Genomic DNA, 26,158 nt, shown 5'->3' with positions numbered 1-26,158 from the left:
TGAACTTCTCTGTTGCATCCTCTTTATCAATGTGAAGACCATAATGAATAGTTTAGTGTCAAAATGAAGACCATAATGAATAGTTTAGTGTCAAAATGAAGACCATAATGAGGTTAGACAGGACTTTCGGTTGTGTGTAGTTGTTGTGAACATAGGGAGAGAGGAGAGAGAGAGAGAGAGAAGAGAGAGAGAGAGAGAGAGAGAGAGAGAGAGAGAGAAGAGAGAGAGAGAGAGAGAGAGAGAGAGAGAGAGAGGAGAGAGAGAGAGAGAGAGAGAGAGAGAGAGAGAGAGAGAGAGAGAGAGAGATGAGTAGAATAAGGACCAGTTAAGCCAGGGGTGTCAAACCACGGAGGGCCTAGTGTCTGCTGGTTTTTGTTTTTTCCTTCCAATTAAGACAAACAGGTGAGTGGAGTTCCTTACTAATTAATGACCATTCATCAAACAAGTACAAGGGTGGAGCGAAAACCCGCAGACACTGAGCCCTCTGTGGAATGAGTTTGACACGTGCGTTAAGGGCATTAATTGTCAAAAGGAGCAGGGTATCTTGACAGTGCCCTTTAGAGGCAGACTGTCTGATAAAAATGATATTAACATGTTTTGACAAATGGTTTGCTTTAAAAGACTATGTTTAAATAAACCTTATGGATAAAAATATATTGACATTACCTGCTGTAAATAATAATGCTGGTTGTGTAGATTTCAATAGAAGAAGTCAATATTAGGAAAATAACTGTGTATCTTGAGAAAATGTAATGGATTTGGTCTCAGATGCACTGAATCTGTCAGTGACACACACACACACACACACACACACACACACAGACACGCACGCACACACACACACACACACACACACACACACACACACACACACACACACACACACACACACACACACACACACACACACACACACACACACACAAGCACACACTCTCACACACACACACACACACACACACACACACACACACACACACACACACACACACACACACACACACACACACAAACACACACACACACACACACACATACACATTGGAATGCTAAACAGCATTCTAACTGTCAGCTGAGGGATGTGACAATGTGACGCACACCTCTGCCCTCTTCCTGTTTTTTAGTTTTAGTTTTTTACAATACAGGTGATACAGGGATCTCCATCTTCCACCGCTTTCAATTAATGAAACATGGCCTTCAATATGGACCACAATGAGTTAAATTAAGTGTATTACTACTGGTCTGGAGCAAACACATGCACCCAGTAGCTCTTCAGGACTGGAGTGACACATATTTCATTTCACACAGCATGTTTGTATCAACTGAAAACAAAGAATACAATACATGAACACCTCACATTAGTTCAAAGGTCAACGGGTCATTTATGTTGTCAAGATGTACTGTATGTGGAAGGGTTTACAGGAGATTAGTGAGAGATGTGAGACGAAAACCTATTCCCTTCTGCCAAGAGAGAACCGCTACTATCTCATGTGCCATATACTGCCGTTGTGCCCTTGAGCAAGGCACTTAACCCTCCCGTTGTCCTAGGGTCAAAATGACCCGCCACTGTGTTGAACCAACTTTATTTAATTTTTATATTTTTTGGATCATTTGTGAGAAGGAGGCAGTGATACTTTCTTTAAAGTCTCACTGCCTCCTTCTCACAAATGATCCCCCAAAAATAAAAAATAAATAAAGTTGGTTCAACACAGTGGCGGGTCATTTTGACCCTAGGACAACGGGAGGGTTAATCAACAAGGCATTTTTTGTTTTACTTTTGTGCTGATGCACTTTTGACCTGACTTTCAGCAATATGTTTGTAATGTCTAATGCATTATGTATGTCTCTGTATGTGTTGTGTTGTCATTAGAGGACTGACTGTGTTCCACTTCTTAACTTTTCTACCTTTTGAATTCTGATGGGGCGGTTACACTGCTGCCCCCTGTTAGTGAGATCTGACTGGGCAGTTACACTGCTGCCCCCTGTTGGTGAGATCTGACAGGGCAGTTACACTGCTGCCCCCTGTTGGTGAGATCCCCCCTCATGGGTGTACTGTACCTTCTGAATCACATGGTGGTAGTCTATGGTTGTACTGCCTTCTGAATCACATGGTGGTAGTCTATGGTTGTACTGCCTTCTGAATCATATGGTGGTAGTCTATGGTTGTACTGCCTTCTGAATCACATGGTGGTAGTCTATGGTTGTACTGTCTTCTGAATCACATGGTGGTAGTCTATGGTTGTACTGCCTTCTGAATCACATGGTGGTAGTCTATGGTTGTACTGCCTTCTGAATCATATGGTGGTAGTCTATGGTTGTACTGCCTTCTGAACCACATGGTGGTAGTCTATGGTTGTACTGCCTTCTGAATCATATGGTGGTAGTCTATGGTTGTACTGCCTTCTGAACCACATGGTGGTAGTCTATGGTTGTACTGCCTTCTGAATCATATGGTGGTAGTATATGGTTGTACTGCCTTCTGAATCATATGGTGGTAGTCTATGGTTGTACTGCCTTCTGAATCATATGGTGGTAGTATATGGTTGTACTGCCTTCTGAATCATATGGTGGTAGTCTATGGTTGTACTGCCTTCTGAATCATATGGTGGTAGTCTATGGTTGTACTGTCTTCTGAATCACATGGTGGTAGTCTATGGTTGTACTGCCTTCTGAACCACATGGTGGTAGTCTATGGTTGTACTGTCTTCTGAATCATATGGTGGTAGTCTATGGTTGTACTGCCTTCTGAACCACATGGTGGTAGTCTATGTCAAAGCTACCCTCTCCCGTTTAGTTATCACACGGTCACAGTGCTGACGTTTACATACATTTGGGAATTCTAGAAACCAAAGGTTAATGTCAAATGCGCTACAACGTGCTTCGGATTGAATCTCTGTCCTAATCTAAATCCTAGTCCCTACCTCTTGATTGAATCTCTGTCCTAATCTAAATCCTAGTCTCTACCTCTTGATTTAATCGCTTTCCTAATCTAAGTCCTAGTCCCTACCTGTTTATTAAATCTCTGTCCTAATCTGTCCTAGTCCTAGTCCCTACCTCTTGATTTAATCTCTGTTTTAATATAAATCCTAGTTCCTATCTCTTGACTGAATCTCTGTCCTAATCTAAATCCTTGTACCTACCTCTTGATTTAATCTCTGTCCTAATCTAAATCCTCATACCTACCTCTTGACTGAATCTCTGTCCTAATCTGAGTCCTAGTCTCTACCTCTTGATTTAATCGCTGTCCTAATCTAAGTCCTAGTCCCTAACTCTTTATTAAATCTCTGTCCTAATCTAAATCCTAGTCCTAGTCCCTAGCTCTTGACTGAATCTCTGAAATGCTGTCGTAATCTAAATCCTAGTCCCTACCTCTTGATTGAATCTCTGTCCTAATCATAAGTCCTAGTCCCTACCTCTTTATTAAATCTCTGTCCTAATCTAAGTCCTAGTCCTAGTCCCTACCTCTTGATTGAATCTCTGTCCTAATCTAAATCCTAGTCCCTACCTCTTTATTAAATCTCTGTCCTAATCTAAGTCCTAGTCCTAGTCTCTACCTCTTGATTTAATCGCTGTCCTAATCTAAATCCTAGTCCCTAACTCTTTATTAAATCTCTGTCCTAATCTAAATCCTAGTCCTAGTCCCTACCTCTTGAATTGAATATATGTCCTAATCTAAGTCCTAGTCCCTACCTCTTGATTGAATCTCTGTCCTAATCTAAGTCCTAGTCCCTACCTCTTTATTAAATCTCTGTCCTAATCTAAATCCTAGTCCTAGTCCCTACCTCTTGATTGAATCTCTGTCCTAATCTAAATCCTAGTCCCTACCTCTTTATTAAATCTCTGTCCTAATCTAAGTCCTTGTCCTAGTCTCTATCTCTTGATTTAATCGCTGTCCTAATCTAAGTCCTAGTCCCTAACTCTTTATTAAATCTATGCCCTAATCTAAATCCTAGTCCTAGTCCCTACCTCTTGATTGAATCTCTGTCCTAATCTAAACCTAGTCTCTACCTCTTGATTTAATCTCTGTCCTAATCTAAGTCCTAGTCTCTACCTCCTGATTTAATCTCTGTCCTAATCTATGTCCTAGTCTCTACCTCTTGATTTAATCTCTGTCCTAATCTAACTCCTAGTCTCTACCTCCTGATTTAATCTCTGTCGTAATCTATGTCATAGTCTCTACCTCTTGATTGAATCTCTGTCCTAATCTAAATCCTAGTCTCTACCTCTTGATTTAATCTCTGTCCTAATCGAAGTCCTAGTCTCTACCTCCTGATTGAATCTTTGTCCTAATCTAAGTCCTAGTCTCTACCTCTTGATTTAATCTCTGTCCTAATCTAAATCCTAGTCTCTACCTCTTGATTTAATCTCTGTCCTAATCTAAGTCCTAGTCTCTACCTCCTGATTTAATCACTGTCCTAATCTAAATCCTAGTCTCTACCTGTTGATTGAATCTTTGTCCTAATCTAAATCCTAATCTCTACCTCTTTATTAAATCTCTGTCCTAATGTAATCCTAGTGCTTACCTGTTGAGCATTTACAGATATGAAGGAAGTGGATCAGTGTAGATCAGGGATGGGCAACTTTGATGGAGGTGGGGGCCGCAAACAAACTGAACTCATCATGAGGGGCCGCAGTGGTTCGTGGGTCTGCGTACCAACATTGATATATACACTACCAGTCAAAAGTTTGGACACACCTACTCATTCAAGGGTTTTTCTTTATTTTACTATTTTTTCATTGTAGAATAATAGTGAAGACATAAAAAATATTAAATAACACATATGGAATCATGTAGTAACCAGAAAAGTGTTAAAGAAATCCAAATATATGTTATATTTGAGATTCTTCAAATAGCCACCCTTTGCCTTGATGACAGCTTTGCACACTCTTGGCCAGGAAGAACTCTTCATGGCATCACCATCACTCTTTCTCTCTCTCTCTCTCTCTCTCTCTCTCTCTCTCTCTCTCTCTCTCTCTCTCTCTCTCTCTCTCTCTCTCAGATGTCTGGGACACCACCCCCAGTACGTCCTAGGAAGCCATCAGGGATAAGAGTCATGCCCATGATGGTCAACTTCCTTCCCATGGCAACGCAAAGGTGTTCAAAGGTGTGTGTGTGTGTGTGTACTGTATGTGTGCGTGCGTGCGTGTGTGTGTGTTGTTTAAGCTGACATCTATGTTATGTTTCTTGTCAGTGAATGGGGCCAGTAGTGAGCCAAAGCACACATCTCGAGGACATGCAGAGAGAGAGGTGGTATGTATCTGTGTGTGTGTGTTCATACAGTATGTTTGCAACTGTGCTTGTGCATGTGTGTGAGTGTCTGCTAATGTGTGTCTGCGTGTGTCTTTGTGTGTGTGTGTGTGCATGTGAGTGTGTGAATGTGTGTGTGTGTGTGCGTGCGTGTGTGTCTGTGTGTTTGCATGGCTGCTTGCAGAACACTTCTCTCACCAGCCCACTGCATTGATGTGATTGGTTTTGCTGCCGTGTGTCCTTCCTTCAGGAGATCCTAAACCACTGTTTTGAGGACGTGGAGCGCTTCATGGGCCGCCTGCAGCGGGCCGCTGAGGCTCAGAGCATCCTCAACCAGACCAAGAAGAGGAAGAGCAGAACAAGCAAGAAGAAGAAGCAGGATGGTGAGAGAGAGAGAGAGAGAGATAGAGAGATAGAGAGAGATACTGTATATATACATAATGACATTTGAAATGTCTTTATTCTTTTGGAACGTCAGAGTGTAATGTTTACTGTTACTATTTATTGTCTATTTCACTTTTGTTTACTATCTACTTCACTTGCTTTGGCAAGGTTAACATACGTTTCCCATGCCAATAAAGCCCTTAAATTGAAGAGAGAGAGAGAGAGAGAGAGAGAAGAGAGAGAGAGGAGAGAGAGAGAGAGAGAGAGAGAGAGAGAGAGAGAGAGAGAGAGAGAGAGAGAGAGAGAGAGAGAGATAGAGTGTGTCACGGTCGTTGATGAACGGGTCAGACCAAGGCGCAGCGTGAAATGCATAAATGTTTATTGTACTGAATAAACATACAAAACAACAAAAGGCAACGAAACGTGACGTCGGAAGGCTAAACACTAACAAGCCAAACACACCGAACACAAACAAGATCCCACAACACAGGCAGGAAAACTGGCTGCCTAAGGATGATCTCCAATCAGAGACAACGAGCGACAGCTGCCTCTGATTGGGAATCACACCAGGCCAAACATAGACATAGAAACATATAATCACCACATAGAAAAACCCACACATATATTCACACCCTGACCAAACTAACTAGGGCGGCAGGTAGCTTAGTGGGTAAGAGCGTTGGGCCAGTAACCGAAAGGTCGCTGGTTCTAATCCCCGAGCCGACTAGGTGAAAAATCTGTCGATGTGCCCTTGAGCAAGGCTCTTAACCCTAATTGCTCTTGTAAGTTGCTCTGGATAAGAGCATCTGCTAAATGACCAATTATTTATTATTAACTAGAGTCTATAGGTCAGGGCGTGACAGAGAGAGAGAGAGAGAGAGAGAGAGAGAGAAAATAAAGAAAGAGAGATAGAGTTAGGTGGTAAACAGCTGTTGGATGGGGCTGGAGAAATGTATCCACTCTCAAATGAGACCAAAATTATAGTTTTAACCATGTGTTTTGGCTGTACAGTGTTTGTTTACAATTACATTGTTTACAAACATTGGAGTAAATAAAACAAGCTTATATTTTGGGTTCTGATGGGGTACAGCTCATGAGGCATTTATAAGTTATATTCTTCAATAATCAATGGGCATACACTACCGGTCAAAAGTTTTAGAACACCTACTCATTCAAGGGTTTTTCTTTATTTTTACTATTTTCTACATTGTTGAATAATAGTGAAGACCTCACAACTATGAAATAACTAATATGGAATCATGTAGTAACCAAAATAGTGTTAAACAAATCATAATATATGTTATACTTGAGATTCTTCAAATAGCCACCCTTTTCCTTGATGACAGCTTTGCACATTCTTGGCATTCTCTCAACCAGCTTCATGAGGTACTCACCTGAAATGCATTTCAATTAACAGGTGTGCCTTCTTAAAAATTAATTTGTGGAATTTCTGTGATTTATTTAGAATTCAAGGCATACTTAACCAGCATGGCTACCACAGCATTCTGTAGCGATACGCCATCCCATCTGGTTTGGGCTTAGTGGGACTATCATTTGTTTTTCAACAGGACAATGACCCAACACACCTCCAGGCTGTGTAAGGGCTATTTTACCAAGAAGGAGAGTGATGGAGTGCTGCATCAGATGACCTGGCCTCCACAATCCCCTGACAAGCATTTCGCTTCACCCGCAATAACATCTACTAAACATGTGTATGTGACTAATAAAATGTGATTTGATTTGATTTGACCTCAACCAAATTGAGATGGTTTGGGATGAGTCGGACCACAGAGTGAAGGAAAAGCAGGCAACAAGTGCTCAGCATATGTGGGAACTCCTTCAAGACTGTTGGAAAAGCCTTCCAGGTGAAGCTGGTTGAGAGAATGCCAAGAGTGTGCAAAGCTGTCATCAAGGCAAAGGGTGGCTATTTGATTTGTTCAACACTTTATTGGTTACTACATGATTCCATATGTGTTATTTCATAGTTTTGATGTCTTCACTATTATTCAACAATGTAGAAAATAGTAAAAAATAAAGAAAAACCCTTGAATGAGTAGGTGTTCTAAAACCTTTGACCGGTAGTGTATATAATTAATTTAAATAAAAAATGTATGTAGCAATCGCAGGACCCAATCAAGTCACAGCACAAACAGGACGCTCTTCAAGACAGTGTAGAGGTATACTTACTGTAACATTGGCCAATGGAACTGTGAAGTGGCACCTCAAGAAGTGATGAATAGGAGGAATGGTCTGGTGAAAGGAAGAAAGTTGTGATTGTGTTCTGGGTACTATTCTCACATGTTATCTCATTTCTGAATCACCATCATAGTAGTTGATTGTTTTGTGTTTTGTGTGCAGATGATCTGCTGACCCTGAAAGCCTGCCCTCCGCCTGAGGAGGAGTTTGTTGACATTTTTCAGAAAGTCAAGTACTCCTTCTGTCTGCTGGTGAGACCATGTGGTGGAATAACAGAGGCATTTGTTTCTGTCTATTGTCCCTCTCTGTCACACTCCATCAATCTTTCGTATGTAAGGCTAATTTCTTACTAATGTTCTCACCTCAGTATACGCCGGGGTATTGGTAACGTTCTCGACTCTGGACAACACATGTCCCCTTGGAGACGGGGTTCCAGCATCCTTACATATTTTATGCTCTCTGTCTATCTACCAATCTGTTCCTACATCTGTCTGCCCTCTGTCTATCTCCCTATCTGTTCCTACATCTGTCCTATCATGTAATAAAAATATAGATTGGATGTGTGTTTTCCCTTAAAAAAAAAGAAGCTCAGTACTTTCCTCCATTTTAGTATCTATAGCTCAGTTAGTAGAGCATGGTGCTGGCAACGGCAGGCTTCCATTCCCAGGACCACCTGTACATCGGATCTATGTACGCATGACTGTAAGCTGCTTTGGAGAAAAGCATCTGCTAAATAGCATATATTATAATTATATTATTTTGCTTTCAGGACCGCCTGAAGTCATCCATCACAGAGCCTTCTTCTGGGGAGCTGCTGCATCACGTCTTTATTCCACTGGGCCTGGTAGGTATTTACTAGCCTGGTCCTAGACCTGTCCACTGGTCCCAGACCTGTCCACTGGGCCTGGTAGGTATTTACTAGCCTGGTCCTAGACCTGTCCACTGGTCCCAGACCTGTCCACTGGGCCTGGTAGGTATTTACTAGACTGATCCCAGATCTGTCTACTGGGCCTGGTAGGTATTTACTAGACTGATCCCAGACCTGTCCACTGGTCCCAGACCTGTCCACTGGGCCTGGTAGTTATTTACTAGCCTGGTCCCAGACTTGTCCTCTGGTCCCAGATCTGTCCACTGGGCCTGGTAGGAATTTACTAGACTGATCCCAGATCTGTCCACTGATCCTGGTAGGAATTTACTAGCCTGATCCCAGATCTGTCCACTGATCCTGGTAGGAATTTACTAGTCTGGTCCCAGATCTGTCCACTGGGCCAGGTAGGAATTTACTAGCCTGGTCCCAGATCTGTCCACTGGGCCTGGTAGGAATTTCCTAACCTGGTCCCAGATCTGTGTGTTCTGTATAGCCAACTCTATTTTTCGCTGACAATGCAGTACCAACCGACTTGGGATCAGGCTAGATGTTCACGCCTCATCAGCACAGCCACAGGCTACCAAACCAGCAAGACTATCTGGACAAGGGCACTGATACTAAAGATTTTTATAACGAACCCAAGATAGACCACAGCCTGTAATTTCCAATGGGAGCCAATTAATCATAGTGGGCAGAACAAGCAAGGAGGTGGCAGAGCCTAGCACGAGCTAGCGAGATCCTATCGGCGCATTCTAGCATGTATTTGCATAATTCCATTAGAGAATGCCTACTCTGTGAAGTGCGCATGTGTAATAACTCAATCCACCTTTGGACTCCTTCTAAACAACGCATATTTTAGAAACTTTGGCAAATGGTAAAGTCTACAAAACTTAGTCCACTCTGTTCGTAACAAATTATAGTTTTGGGAACAGAAACTGTATTGAGATCAAATGTTTCTGTGATGAGAAAATGTGCAGAAATGTCGGCCAAAATCCATCTTGCTCCATCTTCTCCCACTGCCGGCCACTGGACTTCCTCTCACTACCATATTTGGTAGTGAGTGGAAACGCCAAGTGGATGCTTCACATTTATACATCCGGTGAAATATCTGGCTCATTGTTCTATCTGTGGTACTGTATGATTATCTGTCTGTCTGTCTCTCTCTGTCTCTGTCTGTCTGTGTCTGTCTGTGTCTGTCTCTGTCTGTCTGTCTGTCTGTCTCTCTCTGTCTGTCTCTCTCTGTCTGTCACAGGTGGACAGAAGGAGGGATGGATGCATCAGTATTAAGTATGATGTCGATCCATGTCTCTCTCTCTCTCGTCTCAGATGGTGAAGACTACTGGTGGGCCAGAGTTGGGGGCGACTGTGGTCAGTCCAGCCCTGACCAGTGGTGCTGTGTCTCTACTGCAGAAGCACCTGACTGATGAAGAGAAGGAGTTCTGGACCTCCCTAGGGCCTAACTGGACCTTACACTGGTAATAGAATCATATATGTTCTGGACCTCGCTAGGGCCTAACTGGACCTTACACTGGTAATAGAATCATATATGTTCTGGACCTCCCTAGGGCCTAACTGGACCTTACACTGGTAATAGAATCATATATGTTCTGGATCTCCCTAGGGCCTAACTGGACCTTACACTGGTAATAGAATCATATATGTTCTGGACCTCCCTAGGGCCTAACTGGACCTTACACTGGTAATAGAATCATATATGTTCTGGACCTCCCTAGGGCCTAACTGGACCTTACACTGGTAATAGAATCATATATGTTCTGGACCTCCCTAGGGCCTAACTGGACCTTACACTGGTAATAGAATCATATATGTTCTGGACCTCCCTAGGGCCTAACTGGACCTTACACTGGTAATAGAATCATATATGTTCTGGACCTCGCTAGAGCCTAACTGGACCTTACACTGGTAATAGAATCATATATGTTCTGGACCTCCCTAGGGCCTAACTGGACCTTACACTGGTAATAGAATCATATATGTTCTGGACCTCGCTAGAGCCTAACTGGACCTTACACTGGTAATAGAATCATGTTATATAATATATGCCATTTAGCAGACACTTTTATCAAAATCGACTTACAGTCATGCGTGCATACATCATACGTATGGGTGGTCCTGGGAATCGAACCCACTATTATGGTGTGACAAGCACCATGCTCTACCAACTGAACTACAGGGAAAACTGGTGTATGTGTGTGTGTGTGTGTGTGTGTGTGTGTGTGTGTGTGTGTGTGTGTGTGTGTGTGTGTGTGTGTGTGTGTGTGTGTGTGTGTGTGTGTGTGTGTGTGTGTGTGTGTGTGTGTGCGTGTGCGTGTGTGTGTGCATGCGTGTGTCTGTGTGTGTGTATGCATGCCATGCGCGTGTGTGTGTTTGTGTATGTGTATGAACTGCATTTTAGTATGTCTGTGCTTATTGCTGTACAGGTGCCGTATCTTAATTTGAGCCGGTTTCACACAGTAGAAAAAGAATCCTGCAGCAACAGGAAATGTGAATTGTTATGTGGATTATAATTAATGGACATTCTTTGTAGATGTTGATATATTTTTCGTAAGGGCAAATCAAGTCTAAAATGTTAAAGTTAAATACAAACTTTAGAAGCCTTTTTAAACTTTGAATACGCTACAAGTTTGCATTTCCTGCCGTGCAGGAAAATTCGTACAACAACAGGATTATCAAATGAAGATACGGCATCTGTATGTTCGTGTGTATTTCATTTGCACATTGTCATCCATAGACAAGGCTCAAGGCAGGAATTGACCTTTTGCCTCTCTCTCTCTCCCAGCTCCCAGCTTGTTGAGTCTGTTCCTCCATACTCACCTGTCTTTCTGGATGGATGGCAGCCTGAGGCCTTTGACCCAGAAGGTCAACTTTGGGAGGACCCAATCAAGTCACAGCACAAACAGGACGCTCTTCAAGACAGTGTAGGGGTATACTTACTGGAACGTTGGCCAGTGGAACTGTGTGTCACCCTAATTCGATTTTTAATGGATTTGATTTGAATTGATTTGATTATTCCTTCTTATTCCTTCCCTAATTTAGGACCATCCTGATCAGGCAGAGGAAGGCCCCAGCTCAGTCCAGCACGCTGACGAATCGTATGTTTCTGAGATCCCCAATAACTGCTGTGATACTTTTTGTTTACTGATTCATACAGTTCACAACATGGGCAAACACAGTTTCCCCACTGATTATGGCACCTTTCACCTTTTGAGCTTGAATCCAAGAACTTCCTGTGCACATAAAACAGTGTGTTTTTTAAAAGTTGTTACCTGTATATTATTAATATATTTAATATATAATATATATATAATTATTAATAATACATCATTAATTTAGTAAAACAGTAAGTCTTTAAAACTAGTTTCCATTACTACCATGTTATTAACTCTTTATTCCATGCTGTAATGAACAGTCCTACTGTTTTTCAAAACACCATCAATATTACAAAGAAACAACATCTGTGTGTGAGAGATTACAGGCAACACCAACTGATCACAGTTAAATGGGGGTTTCGTTAATCTCCACCCTTCTCTTCATGTGCACATTCCCCATCATGGATTTACCAATGTTGGAAACTCCCTCCAGCCAATGCTTAGACCAATCCAATGCTTAAATCCATTATGAGGAGTGACTGTCAGCCTTCTCCTCCAAAACGCCTGAGAAGTTGGCGAGGAGATTGGATATGAAGAATCGAGGAAATACAATTGAGATTGAGCCTAGGACTGTGTGATACAACTGAGATTGACCCTAGGACTGTCTGATACAACTGAGATTGACCATAGCACTGTTTGATACAATTGAGATTGACCCTAGGACTGTGTGATACAACTGAGATTGACCCTAGGACTGTCTGATACAGCTGAGATTGACCCTAAGACTGTCTGATACAACTGAGATAGACCCTAGGACTGTCTGATACAGCTGAGATTGACCCTAAGACTGTCTGATACAGCTGAGATTGACCCTAAGACTGTCTGATACAACTGAGATAGACCCTAGGACTGTCTGATACAGCTGAGATTGACCCTAAGACTGTCTGATACAACTGAGATTGACCCTAGGACTGTCTGATACAGCTGAGATTGACCCTAGGACTGTCTGATACAACTGAGATTGACCCTAAGACTGTCTGATAAAACTGAGATTGACCCTAGGACTGTCTGATACAGCTGAGATTGACCCTAGGACTGTCTGATACAACTGAGATTGACCCTAGGACTGTCTGATATAATTGAGATTGACCCTAGGACTGTCTGATATAATTGAGATTGACCCTAGGACTGTCTGATATAATTGAGATTGACCCTAGGACTGTCTGATATAATTGAGATTGACCCTAGGACTCTCTGTTTGTCCTCCAGAGATGGCAGTGAGCTTCCACCTGAGGGTGAGAGAATGTTCAGCTGCAGCTACGACTTTGTTGCCAGGAACAGCAGTGAACTCTCCGTACTGCAGGGAGAAACTCTGGAGGTTTTTATTCTAGAACATTTGTATTACATGACAACACTATAATACTGTGTGAACTGCATGTTAAATACTGTCTGAGTCCCAAACGGGACCCTACTCCCTATATAGTGCACTACCTTTGACCAGAGCCCATAGGGTCTACTTGTGTCTCTCAACTATAATTGACAGAAGTTCACATGTATTGAATTGTCCTGCTTACTTAAAAGATCTCACAAATCAATTCCATTCAGTGAGCTTTATTTGCTTGATTCAGTATATCTTACATTGGCAAGAACACACAGAGGGAACACATTATTTATAACAACAAGTTAATCAAAATTCCATGTCATAAATAAACATCCTAATTCAAATCCTCTCTTGTTTAGGTGATTGAGTCATCAAAGCGTTGGTGGAAGTGCCGCAATCGCTTTGACCAGGTTGGGTTTGTTCCCTTCAACATTCTGGAGCCTCTGTCCGCCCTCAACAACAACCATAGGGATAGCCCAGTGGTACTCAGACAGTCTAAGGTAATGGACACACACACACACACACACACACACACGGTTGACACTGTTTCCACAGTAACGGTGCCTCTTTACAATGATGTGATACAACTTTGATATGAAGTCTCCTGAGTGACGCAGTGGTCTAAGGCACTGCATCGCAGTGCTAACTGTGCCACTAGAGATCCTGGTTCGAATCCAGGCTCTGTCGCAGCCGGCCGCGACCGGGAGACTCATGGGCGGCGCACAATTGGTCCAGGGTAGGGGAGGGAATGGCCGGCAGGGATGTAGCTCAGTTGATAGAGCATGGCGTTTGCAACGCCAGGGTTGTGGGTTCGATTCCCACGGGGGGCCAGTATAAAAAATATATATATATGTATTCACTAACTGTAAGTCGCTCTGGATAAGAGCGTCTGCTAAATGACGTAAATGTAAGTCCCCAGTTGTTGTAGTAAACAAGTATCATGAAATACATGCACCCACAACAGGGCACACTTGTCAGATAAATATCAGCTAGCTAGCTAGTGGTCTGCTTGGCTAGCTGCTTGGCTAAACACAGAATGTCAGCTAATGTCTGATTGGCTAAACGGATCCGTTTCGTCTTCATAATATTTGATGTGTTGAATCTTGGAAACTCCAGCAGCCGACATGAGACATTCTAAAACTAGGATGTGTAGATCTAGAATGGCATTGATGGGTTCTAAACTTGAAATATGAAATATCCTTATTCATGTTACTGAGGGAGAGAGGAGAAGGCAGAAGGTTTACATTCTGTCAGAACATGTTATTGTTAGATATTAGGTGTCCTATGGAGAGGAGAAGGGCCACAGTCTGGTTTCAGTTGTTGAGTTGTAATTTGAAATACTTGATACACTAGAAGTGAATGGTTATATGTAGGAGGAATGCATATGGGTCAATGGAGGTTGGATAAGAGCCAGGGGCTTGGAGAGTTACTAATTAAGGGAAAAGGGAATCACATGGTTGCGGTCACTGATAAGGGTGGATAGCTGTGGATTAGTGAGGAATGGGGGCCGAGGTCAGGTCAGGTCACATAAAGGGAGAAGGAATAGTTTATTACCCACATCACATAACTTCCTGCCTAGCAACAAAGATGTAATGTTTAGAGAAAAGGAGGAGACTCCATCTAAAGTGGGGTATATATACTTGTGCTGGTGGGAACATGTCTTTGTCTTTCAGCTGGTTGACCCAGTGGGTCAATAAACTTGGTTTGAGCTTTACTAGTCGTCCGTGAGTTTTTACTCTGTTTATTTAGAATCTAACAGCATAAAACTGTCTTGTCTCGGCTGTTGTATCTGAACAGGGCATAATAGACACATATTCACCGACTCATCCGAGTTACCCTGTGTGTTCATGTCTCTGTTTGACAGAAGGTGCCCTTCGCCCCTCCCAAGCACTTCTCCTACACCCCCTTCAGCCCAGAAGGGGCTAACCCCCCCGCCATGCCCCGCCGTCCTCAAAGCATGTACCCCTCCACCATGACAGGGGGCGACAGAGACAAAGGTAAGCCTGTCGTTTGGGTGGTCTGTAGTGGTTAGCGTCACCACCCACCTCCAGGTCACATGCATATTTACTGCTGTCGGCATAGGTACACATTCCTCCCTCTGCCCTTTGACACACTCTCCTCCCAGAGCCATGTATTTAGAGAGTTAAGACATTGAGGTTTCTGCATTATGATGCATTTACATGACACTAGAACATTCTATGACAGCCATTTTAGCTCCCCATTAACATTACATGAGGAATATTTACTGAATGTCTTGAATCAGAACAATATTGAAAATTCAAAAAGTTGCCCAGACACTCTAAATACATAGCTCTGGTCTCCTCCGCTGTCCGTTTCATCTCTCTCTCACTCTGTTGAATAAAAAGTAAATAGATTATGACAGGGTTTCCCAGCTGACGGCCCAATTTGTCACTCCAAGTTTTCTTCAATTTTTTTACATTATTTAATTTGTTATTGTTTGACATAAAATACAATCTAGTTGATAATCCCTGGTTTAGGACCACTCTTAATCTAGTTAATGCTCCCTGGTTTAGGACCATTCTGAACCTAGTTAATTCTCCCTGGTTTAGGACCACTCTGAATCTAGTTGATGCTCCCTGGTTTAGGACCACTCTGAACCTAGTTTATGCTCCCTGGTTTAGGACCACTCTGAATCTAGTTGAGGCTCCCTGGTTTAGGACCACTCTGAATCTAGTTGATGCTCCCTGGTTTAGGACCACTCTGAACCTAGTTTATGCTCCCTGGTTTAGGACCACTCTGAATCTAGTTAATGCTCCACCGAGGACCACAATGGAAATAAGCCTTTAGGCTTTTAAAAAACAAAATCAATGAGAGACAGAATAACAACAAAAATATCCAGAAAAACGCATGTCAAAAATTGTATTAATTGATTTGCATTTTAATGAGGGAAATAAGTATTTGACCCCCTCTCAATCAGAAAAGTTTCTGGCTCCCAGGTGTCTTTTATACAGGTAACGAGCTGAGATTAGGAGCACACTCTTAAAGGGAGTGCTCCTAATCTCAGTTTGTTACCTGTATAAAAGATACCTGTCCACAGAAGCAATCAATCAATCAGATTCCAAACTCTCCACCATGGTCAAGACCAAAGAGCTCTCCAAGGATGTCACGGACAAGATTGTAGACCTACACAAGCCTGGAATGGGCTATAAGACCATCGCCAAGCAGCTTGGTGAGAAGGTGACAACAGTTGGAAGAAACACAAAAGAACAGTCAATCTCCCTCGGCCTGGGGCTCCATGCAAGATCTCACCTCGTAGAGTTGCAATGATCATGAGAACGGTGAGGAATCAGCCCAGAACTACACTGGAGGATCTTGTCAACGATCTCAAGGCAGCTGGGACCATAGTCACCAAGAAAACAATTGGTAACTCACTAGGCCGTGAAGGACTGAAATCCTGCAGCGCCCACAAGGTCCCCCTGCTCAAGAAAGCACATATACAGGGCCGTCTGAAGTTTACCAATGAACATCTGAATGATTCAGAGGAGAACTGGGTGAAAGTGTTGTGGTCAGATGAGACCAAAATCGAGCTCTTTGGCATCAACTCAACTCGCCGTGTTTGGAGGAGGAGGAATGCTGCCTATGACCCCAAGAACACCATCCCCACCGTCAAACATGGAGGTGGAAACATTATGCTTTGGGGGTGTTTTTCTGCTAAGGGGACAGGACAACTTCACCGCACCAAAGGGATGATGGACGGGGCCATGTACCGTCAAATCTTGGGTGAGAACCTCCTTCCCTCAGCCAGGGCATTGAAAATGGGTCGTGGATGGGTATTCCAGCATGACAATGACCCAAAACACACGGCCAAGGCAATGAAGGAGTGGCTCAAGAAGAAGCACATTAAGGTCCTGGAGTGGCCTAGCCAGTCTCCAGACCTTAATCCCATAGAAAATCTGTGGAGGGAGCTGAAGGTTCGAGTTGCCGAACGTCAGCCTCGAAACCTTAATGACTTGGAGAAGATCTGCAAAGAGGAGTGGGACAAAATCCCTCCTGAGATGTGTGCAAACCTGGTGGCCAACTACAAGAAACATCTGACCTCTGTGATTGCCAACAAGGGTTTTGCCACCAAGTACTAAGTCATGTTTTGCAGAGGGGTCAAATACTTATTTCCCTCATTAAAATGCCATTAAAATTATAGACTGATCATGTCTTTGTAGGTGGGCAAACGTACAAAATCAGCAGGGGATCAAATACTTTTTTCCCTCACTGTACCTAATACACACAAAACTAGTAAGGAATGGAATGTAAGAAAATATACATGGACAAGCAATGACAGTGCGGCATGGACTAAGATACAGTAGAATATTATAGAATAGAATGCAGTATATACATATGAGATGAGTAGTGCAAGATATGTAAACATGATTAAAGTGACTGTAAACATTATTAAAGTAACTAGTGTTCCATTTCTTAAAGTGGCCAGTGATTTCAGTAGGCAGCAGCCTCTAATGTGCTAGTGATGGCTATTTAACAGTCTGATGGCCTTGAGATAGAAGCTGTTTTTCATAATGTAACTGCTATAACAAAGATATGACTGTCTTCTAGACATAATGTAACTGCTATAACAAACTGTCTGTTCTCTGTCTTCTAGACATAATGTAACTGCTATAACAAACTGTCTGTTCTCTGTCTTCTAGACATAATGTAACTGATATAACAAACTGTCTGTTCTCTGTCTTCTAGACATAATGTAACTGATATAACAAACTGTTCTCTGTCTCCACCACAACTCAGTATTGATGTGCAGTTCACTAACAATTAGATTTTACTGTGAAGAGACAGAATCATTAGATCATTTGTTTTGGTTCTGTCCATTTCTAGCTTGTTTTTGGACAAAAGTCCAGGAATGGCTAAAGGATTGCAAAATTTACCTGGAGCTAACCTTGCAGATAGCATTACTGGGTGATCTGAAAAGTCATAGTCAATCGATCAATAATATAATAATACTTTTAGCAAAATTATTTATTTTTAATTCACAATCTGTAGAAGCAATGAGAATAGAAATATTCAGAACTTTTGTAAAACATCACAGTACAGTTGAAATATATATGGCAAATAGAAATCCTATATGGATGGTGTTAAGAGATAGATGGGAGGTGTTGAATGGAGTTGAAGGATGGGACTAATAACAAATAACAACAAATATTAACAAGATAACTAATAATGTAAGCATACTGTGTCCATAATAAGTATATAGGTTGTATGTTGGGAGCTTTTGGGAAAGAGCACAGTTAGAAAGATATGGCATATAGAAGCAAACCGGATGGACATCATGAAAATGATCGGAGAGGTTGAGAGTAGAAGAAGTTCAGGAGCAAAAACAAATAAAATAGAATTATTGTAAAATTGACTGTGTCCATAAAATGTAGATAGTAAGTATAAGCTGGAAGTAGAGGCCTAAGCATTGTTGTTCACTAATTTACCCCAAGTAGGGAAAGGATGGCGGGGTTGAAAAGTAATAAAGGGGAGTATATATATAAAAAACATGGGGGATTGGAAGTGATGCAGAAAATTACATTGATGGAAGTTACAATCTATCTGCAATATTAAGCTGATCTACCACCCCCCCCCCCCCCCCCCCCCCCCCCAAAAAAAAAAAAATGACTCGTTCATTTAACTATTTCGTTTGGCCTGCTAGTGCTGACCACAATGAGTGCTCAGCGGCTCCAGAGACGTACTCCGACCACCAACTGTCTGGCATATGTCGCAGGGAAATAGATCATGAGTATAGAGAAGAAAAATACATGTTTAGAACTGATCATTGATCTCATGGTGCAAGAATGAAGGTAAATAATTGATTATTGAATGGTATGATGGACACAGCTTTGTAGAACCAAAACATACACAGCCTCTGCTCAACAAACCAAAACTTTTGGGGGGCTGCAGTTTATGAACCACATTGTGCTTATCACCCTCAAGACAGTCAAGCAATGCATTCCGCCAAGAGTAGTTCACAATCTAGTCCAAGAGTTGTTCACAATCTAGTCTGGTTGCAGCCACAACTAGACCTTGTTTCAAATGGATCAATCATGTTTTTATTTGTATGCCTGGCAGTCAATAAATGTAGATGGTTTAAACCTTTGACATGTCTCAGTCACACAGCTCCAATGAGCCCCTTATGGTGAACGACATGTGAACGAGAGAGGCTTGTAGAATCATTACTCTTTTGAGTTTTCAGTTCATCGTTCGCTGGTAGGGGGTTCCTGCATGCTTTGGGCATTACTGACTCAAATGAACGAAATTAGTCGAAAGATTTGTTCTTTTGACTGAATGAGTCTAAAAGATCAGAGTCAGTAAAAAGAGCCAAACTTTCCATCACTACAACTCGCTGGCTGGAGGCGGGACTTACAACTAGCAGGTGGAAGAGAATATCTCTGATTGGGTAGAAACGTAGGGGTGATTGAATGATGAGCTGTCAGACATTCTAGCTAAAGGGACAAACTAGGGTTGGATAGGGAAATACTAAATCTGAATGTGTGGCCGTTTTAACAATCATACCAGGATAGTCCACAATGGCACCCTATTCCCTATATAGTGTACTACTCATTTTATTACCATTCAATACCAAAAATAGTGCACTATAAAGGGAATAGGGTGCCATTTGTGATCCACACTAGCACTCCTCTTATCAGGAACTCTCTGTGTTTTCTGTTCATAGCACTGCAGACTGTCTGGGTACTTCTAAAGGTTTAGTGGTTGTCTTATACCTGCATGTACTGTATCCTGATAATATATACCCACTCTAGATCCCTCTGGATAAAAGGGCTTCAATGACTACAATGTAAAGGCAATGTAATGCCTAACCCTAAAGCTGTGTAATCCAAGTCAATGTAGTCAATGTGATGCCTAAACCTAAAGCTGTGTAGTCAATGTGTGTGTGTGTGTGTGTGTGTGTGTGTGTGTGTGTGTGTGTGACCCCTGTGTGACCCCAGGCTTCATGGTGAATGATGAGCTCCTCCAGCAGCTGGCCAACAGCAGGGCGGGGTCCATCCGTCCCCTGGTGATCCCCCGCACCACAGACACCTCGGCCCCCCTGGACTACCAGTCCCCTCCTGCTGAGGTAGAGGGCTGGCTGAGAGGGAAGGGCTTCACTGAGCCGTGAGTGGTGTAGTGGAGCTAGTTCAGTCAACTACAGTATACTTCATATACACTATACTTATGTCTATCCTTTCTAGCATGGCCATTATGAAGACCACCTTGCCTTACTCTGCCCTATCTCTCTCTCTCTATTTAGGACAGTAACACTTCTGACCACCTTACTCTGCCCTATCTCTCTCTCTCTATTCAGGACAGTAACACTTCTGACCACCTTACTCTGCCCTATCTCTCTCTCTATTCAGGACAGTAACACTTCTGACCACCTTACTCTGCCCTATCTCTCTCTATTCAGGACAGTAACACTTCTGACCACCTTACTCGGCCCTATCTCTCTCTCTCTATTCAGGACAGTAACACTTCTGACCACCTTACTCGGCCCTATCTCTCTCTCTCTATTCAGGACAGTAACACTTCTGACCACCTTACTCTGCCCTATCTCTCTCTCTCTATTCAGGACAGTAACACTTCTGACCACCTTACTCTGCCCTATCTCTCTCTCTCTATTCAGTACAGTAACACTTCTGACCACCTTACTCTGCCCTATCTCTCTCTCTCTATTCAGGACAGTAACACTTCTGACCACCTTACTCTGCCCTATCTCTCTCTCTCTATTCAGGACAGTAACACTTCTGACCACCTTACTCTGCCCTATCTCTCTCTCTCTATTCAGGACAGTAACACTTCTGACCACCTTACTCTGCCCTATCTCTCTCTCTCTATTCAGGACAGTAACACTTCTGACCACCTTACTCTGCCCTATCTCTCTCTCTATTCAGGACAGTAACACTTCTGACCACCTTACTCTGCCCTATCTCTCTCTCTCTATTCAGGACAGTAACACTTCTGACCACCTTACTCTGCCCTATCTCTCTCTCTCTATTCAGGAAAGTAACACTTCTGACCACCTTACTCTTCCCTATCTCTCACTTCTGACCACCTTACTCTGCCCTATCTCTCTCTCTCTATTCAGGACAGTAACACTTCTGACCACCTTACTCTGCCCTATCTCTCTCTCTCTATTCAGGACAGTAACACTTCTGATCACCTTACTCTGCCCTATCTCTCTCTCTCTCTATTCAGGACAGTAACACTTCTAACCACCTTACTCTGCCCTATCTCTCTCTCCATTCAGGACAGTTACACTGCTGGGGAGACTCACTGGTGCTGAGCTCTTTGCCCTGAGTAAAGAGGACCTGCGTATGTTTTCACCAGAGGAGGGTGCCAGAGTGTACAGCCAGATGATGGTGCAGAAGGCTTTACTGGAGGTACAAGCAACCCCATTGACTGGCCACCCTATTGATTGGCAACCCCATTAACTAGCAACCACATTGACTGACAACCCCATTGACTGGCAACCCCATTGACTTGAAGCCCCATTGACTGGTAACCCCATACACTGGCAACCCCATTGACTGGTAACCCCATTGACTGGTAACCCCATTGACTGGCAACCCCATTTACTGGCAACCCTATTGACTGGCAACCCCATTCTCACCTGATTTACGCACCATTCTCACCCCATTCTCACCCCATTCTTTCCCCGATTCAACCCTATTCTCATCACATCTCCTGACTTATAGTGTTGTATCAAAACACATCACTTCCTCAGTACTCTTATTTCTCCTCTCCCTCTGTCTTCCTTCTCTTCTGGTTGACACAACTCTCACATTATAGATAGATCCTTGGTTCCCATCCTCTTCCCTCTCTCCTTCTCTCCCTCTCTCTCCTCTTCTCTCTCTCCTTCTCTCCCTCTCTCTCCTCTTCCCTCTCTCTCCTCTTCCCTCTCTCCTTCTCTCCCTCTCTCTCCTCTTCCCTCTCTCCTTCTCTCCCTCTCTCCTCTTCCCTCTCTCCTTCTCTCCCTCTCTCCTTCTCTCCCTCTCTCTCCTCTTCCCTCTCTCCTTCTCTCCCTCTCTCTCCTCTTCCCTCTATCCTTCTCTCCCTCTCTCCTCTTCCCTCTCTCCTTCTCTCCCTCTCTCTCCTCTTCCCTCTCTCATTCTCTCCCTCTCTCTCCTCTTCCCTATTATGTGTGACTACAGGGAGTCTCTGGGAGTTTCTGGGTGCAGATGCAGCAATACTTCTAATGATGGACTTGTGTTAGATGTGTGCACACATTACATTTACATTTTCGTCATTTAGCAGACGCTCTTATCCAGAGCAACTTACAAATTGGTGCATTTACCTTATGATAGCCAGTGGGACAACCACTTTACAATATATATATATATTATTATTTTGTTGGGGGGGGGGGGGGGGGGGGGGTAGAAGGATTACTTTTATCCTATCCCAGGTATTCCTTAAAGAGGTGGGGTTTCAAGTGTCTCCGGAAGGTGGTGAGTGACACATGAATCTCATACAATATATTGTTGGATGGACAAGGTTGTTTAAAACGTTAGTTATGTTAAAATGACTTTCTGTTTTATTGAATGAAGGGAGTGAAGGGAGTAATGTTCCAGTTCTGAATCTAACCAATATATTGTAGGGACCTTAACCCAACACCTAGAAAACTTGGTCAAGAGGTTCGGAACTCTTGGTGTAATGGTTAGGGCGTTGGCTTGACAGTTGCTGGACCAGGGTTTGAGTCCCGGTTAGGGCTACCACTGGGTCTGGGACTACATGTCAGCAGGGGGATGGCGCAAGGAAGGCGTCTCCATCAGAGACGCGTGTACACATGAGGGACTTGGTAAAGAGAAGCGTGGGGACACACTCTCCAGAAGGAAGGGGGTAATGACCGTTACACCAAGAGGTCCGAAACCCTCTTGACGAGGTCGCTAGGTGTTGGCTTGACAGTCGCTGGACTTGGGTTGGAGTCCCAGTCTGGACTACCCCCTGAGTTCACTACAATATCACATCACATACTGTCTCACTGAAAGTCAGAGTAGTTCACTCACATTTCATAATTTCACCAACCAGTAGTGACTTGTACTTTGCTACAGACAACATAGGCTAACGTTAGCAAAGTAACTCTACCAGCTCCCTAACGTTAGCAAAGTAACTCTACTAGCTCCCTAACATTAGCAAAGTAACTCTACCAGCTCCCTAACGTTAGCAAAGTAACTCTACTAGCTCCCTAACGTTAGCAAAGTAACTCTACTAGCTCCCTAACGTTAGCAAAGTAACTCTACTAGCTCCCTAACATTAGCAAAGTAACTCTACTAGCTCCCTAACGTTAGCAAAGTAACTCTACTAGCTCCCTAACGTTAGCTAAGTAACTCTACTAGCTCCATAACAGACTGTATTTCCTCCTTTCTTTCTCCATTTCTATTAGGATGTCCGCAAATCCACAGAGCTGGAGGCAATGATGGAGAAACAGAAGCAGAAGGTGGACTTCCAGCTGGAGAGCAGGAGGCTGTGAACAACAACAAGCTATACACATGTATAACACTGATACACAGATATCACTAGTTGATGGACGCCAACACAATAACTTCACTGTCACTGATTAAGAGGACACACAAACTCACTAACATTGTCTGTATGGATACTCTGATACAGAGATTTACCTTTTAAAGGGATAGTTCACCCAAACTACAAAATGACTTGGTTTCCTTAAGGCGTCCACATGCTTCCCAGCTGAAACAGTTCAGAAGAGCTTGTGCATATATTATGATTACATTTTGTGACATTTTTGTTAGTTTTGGACTTCGGTGAGGTTTTCTTCGCCTGTTCGGGAAAATATTCATTGAGAAATACTGCACCAAAAATCTTAGTTAGATGTAAAATTGCGCAACTAAGATCTCCTCTGAAAAAATCTCAAAATTAATGACAGATTTCTTGAGTTACAGTATCTTAGATTAATTCTGACTATTTTGAGGAAGTGTATACTGGCTACGGCGTCTCAAAGTGGACAAACAGTACTATTGCCGCTTTTGTCTAGTTTTTCAAGTGAATGTCTTTTAATGGAGTATGCACACTCGTTCAGTGCGGCTAGACGAGTTCAGAAAACTGAAGCATGCTGACACCTTTACCCTGTAAGCAGTCTATGAACAAGGCAAGACAGCTATCCATGCTTTGGTTTTGTTTACTTGGCCATAGTCTCTAAATGCTAACTTCTTAGCATTTTTATCAAAGAAACAGGATGGCAATAGTCAAAACCAAGTCAATATCCCCAAATATTAGCATTTTATGTGTTTCATGGGGAAACTATCCATTTAGATTTGCCTTATTATTCTGTCTCACATAAGCTGCAAGACACTATTGCTCCTTTAAAATAATATTTATTTGATTTTGTTACATATCATGCTCCTTAACACTAGAAGCGCCTTTCCTTTCAGCCTATAAGAACCCACTAGAGAACATGGAGAACGTTTCCTGGAGTCCATTTAGCATATGTATCAGATGCAAATCAACCCTCAAGGTGGTCAAACATAAGAACCAAGGCTTGATAAATAGTGCATAAACTATTGTAAAAGGATTAATTGCATGAAGAAATATTTGTGGAAATATATCCATGAAAAAATATAACAACGATAGTTATTTGTTTAGATAGAGTAAAGGATATGTTTTGTATAATTCTACAAAGTCCTAGTGAAAAACGAAGGCCTAAAGCCAATTTTCAACACTTCCAGCCAATAATGCATCAACATTTTAACAGTCTAATAAATACATTTAATATATGCTTTCGGAAGAATAATACTTTGGTTGTGTTTATAAAGGTCTTAGGTAACATTAGAAAACTAAAAAACTTGTATTTCAAAGAACATAATAGCATTTTCATCAGTTTATGTTACTCTAGGCTATTAGTAAGTTGGGTTCATTAGTTTATGTTACTCTAGGCTATAAGTAAGACATGTTCATTAGTTTATGTTACTCTAGGCTATAAGTAAGACATGTTCATTAGTTTATGTTACTCTAGGCTATAAGTAAGACATGTTCATTAGTTTATGTTACTCTAGGCTATAAGTAAAAACGAAAAACCACTAGTTCAAGTCCATTAAAATGAAGTCCATTATAATTTAGTTTAGGCAGGTCTAAAGAAACATTTAGGAAATAAGAAAATGTATTTAAAAGGAAACAGAATAGCAGGTTTTACATGTATTATGTTACTAGTCTTTGCTTAGTATCCAGAGCAATGCTGCCGCAGGAGTGGTCATGTGCTGAACATATGGACAGCACAGCTATTCTTGGAAACTGCAAAATATGTTCCTTCTGATACTATATATAAATCAAAAAGTTTTACCTGCATGTGACTCTGAAGAAGGATTTGATAAAGTGATGCTCCTTTCCCTGCATCTGTCAATTACAAGATGCACCCATCTCTTCATGTACAGTTTGACAACTGATAAATTGTCACTCATCAGACTATTGTCAATGTAATCTTGTCTATAGGCTAACTCTTATTATGTGTGAAATTAGTTTAGGTTTAGGTGTAGTTTGATTGGCCGGCTGTGCAGGTCATAGTTTGTTTCCCCTTGCTCATCAACTTGGATAGAGTCAAGGATATGTTTTGCATTATTCTAAAGGCCTACTGCAACACATAGCATGTTTTAGTTTACCTTACAATACATGTGATTAGTAACCGAGTTATAGTAAATAAAACAGTCCTGTAACAGCTTTTTACAAAGTAAAACGTAAAAGGGAATGGTATCACGGTCAAATGATTAACATGAGCACCAACGCTGGTAATAGGCATAACACAAACTCATCATTACAGTGTTGTTGTTCAACATTAAATCTACCTCTTCACCCTGGATACCAGTCCATACACTGGCTGTAAAAGTGGGAAAAAACAGACAAGCATATAACTGTAGCTATGTGGTCTTTACTTGAGTGTGTTTCAGCAGGGTGAGGTCAGACAGATGCTTCCCCAAGTCAGTGTTTTTCTGAACTCATAAAATCCTTTACACAATCTGATG

General features: G+C 42.3%; 2 pseudogenes across 2 annotated transcripts in view; one reads left to right on the top strand and one right to left on the bottom strand.

Moving 5' to 3' along the window:
• Window positions 1-3,397, bottom strand: part of LOC311103254 (sodium-dependent neutral amino acid transporter B(0)AT2-like) — a 19,561-nt pseudogene extending 16,164 nt beyond the window's left edge. The window contains exon 1 of the transcript in view: window positions 3,370-3,397. The product of the transcript in view is annotated as a sodium-dependent neutral amino acid transporter B(0)AT2-like (transcript). The remainder of the gene's footprint in view (window positions 1-3,369) is intronic.
• A 1,603-nt stretch (window positions 3,398-5,000) lies between these two features.
• Window positions 5,001-25,602, top strand: LOC311103487 (epidermal growth factor receptor kinase substrate 8-like protein 1; annotated as a pseudogene). The gene is made up of 14 exons: window positions 5,001-5,105; window positions 5,193-5,251; window positions 5,499-5,631; window positions 7,991-8,079; window positions 8,598-8,672; window positions 10,023-10,171; window positions 11,497-11,635; window positions 11,754-11,809; window positions 13,076-13,184; window positions 13,547-13,687; window positions 15,052-15,184; window positions 20,141-20,306; window positions 21,439-21,571; window positions 23,572-25,602. The product of its transcript is annotated as an epidermal growth factor receptor kinase substrate 8-like protein 1 (transcript).
• The last annotated feature ends 556 nt before the right edge of the window (window positions 25,603-26,158 follow it).

Source organism: Coregonus lavaretus, assembly GCF_964263955.1.
Source record: "Coregonus lavaretus genome assembly, chromosome: 28".
NCBI lineage: Eukaryota > Metazoa > Chordata > Actinopteri > Salmoniformes > Salmonidae > Coregonus > Coregonus lavaretus.
The sequence above is the reverse complement of the archived record's forward strand: the minus strand, read 5'-3'. Positions and strand labels throughout refer to the sequence as shown.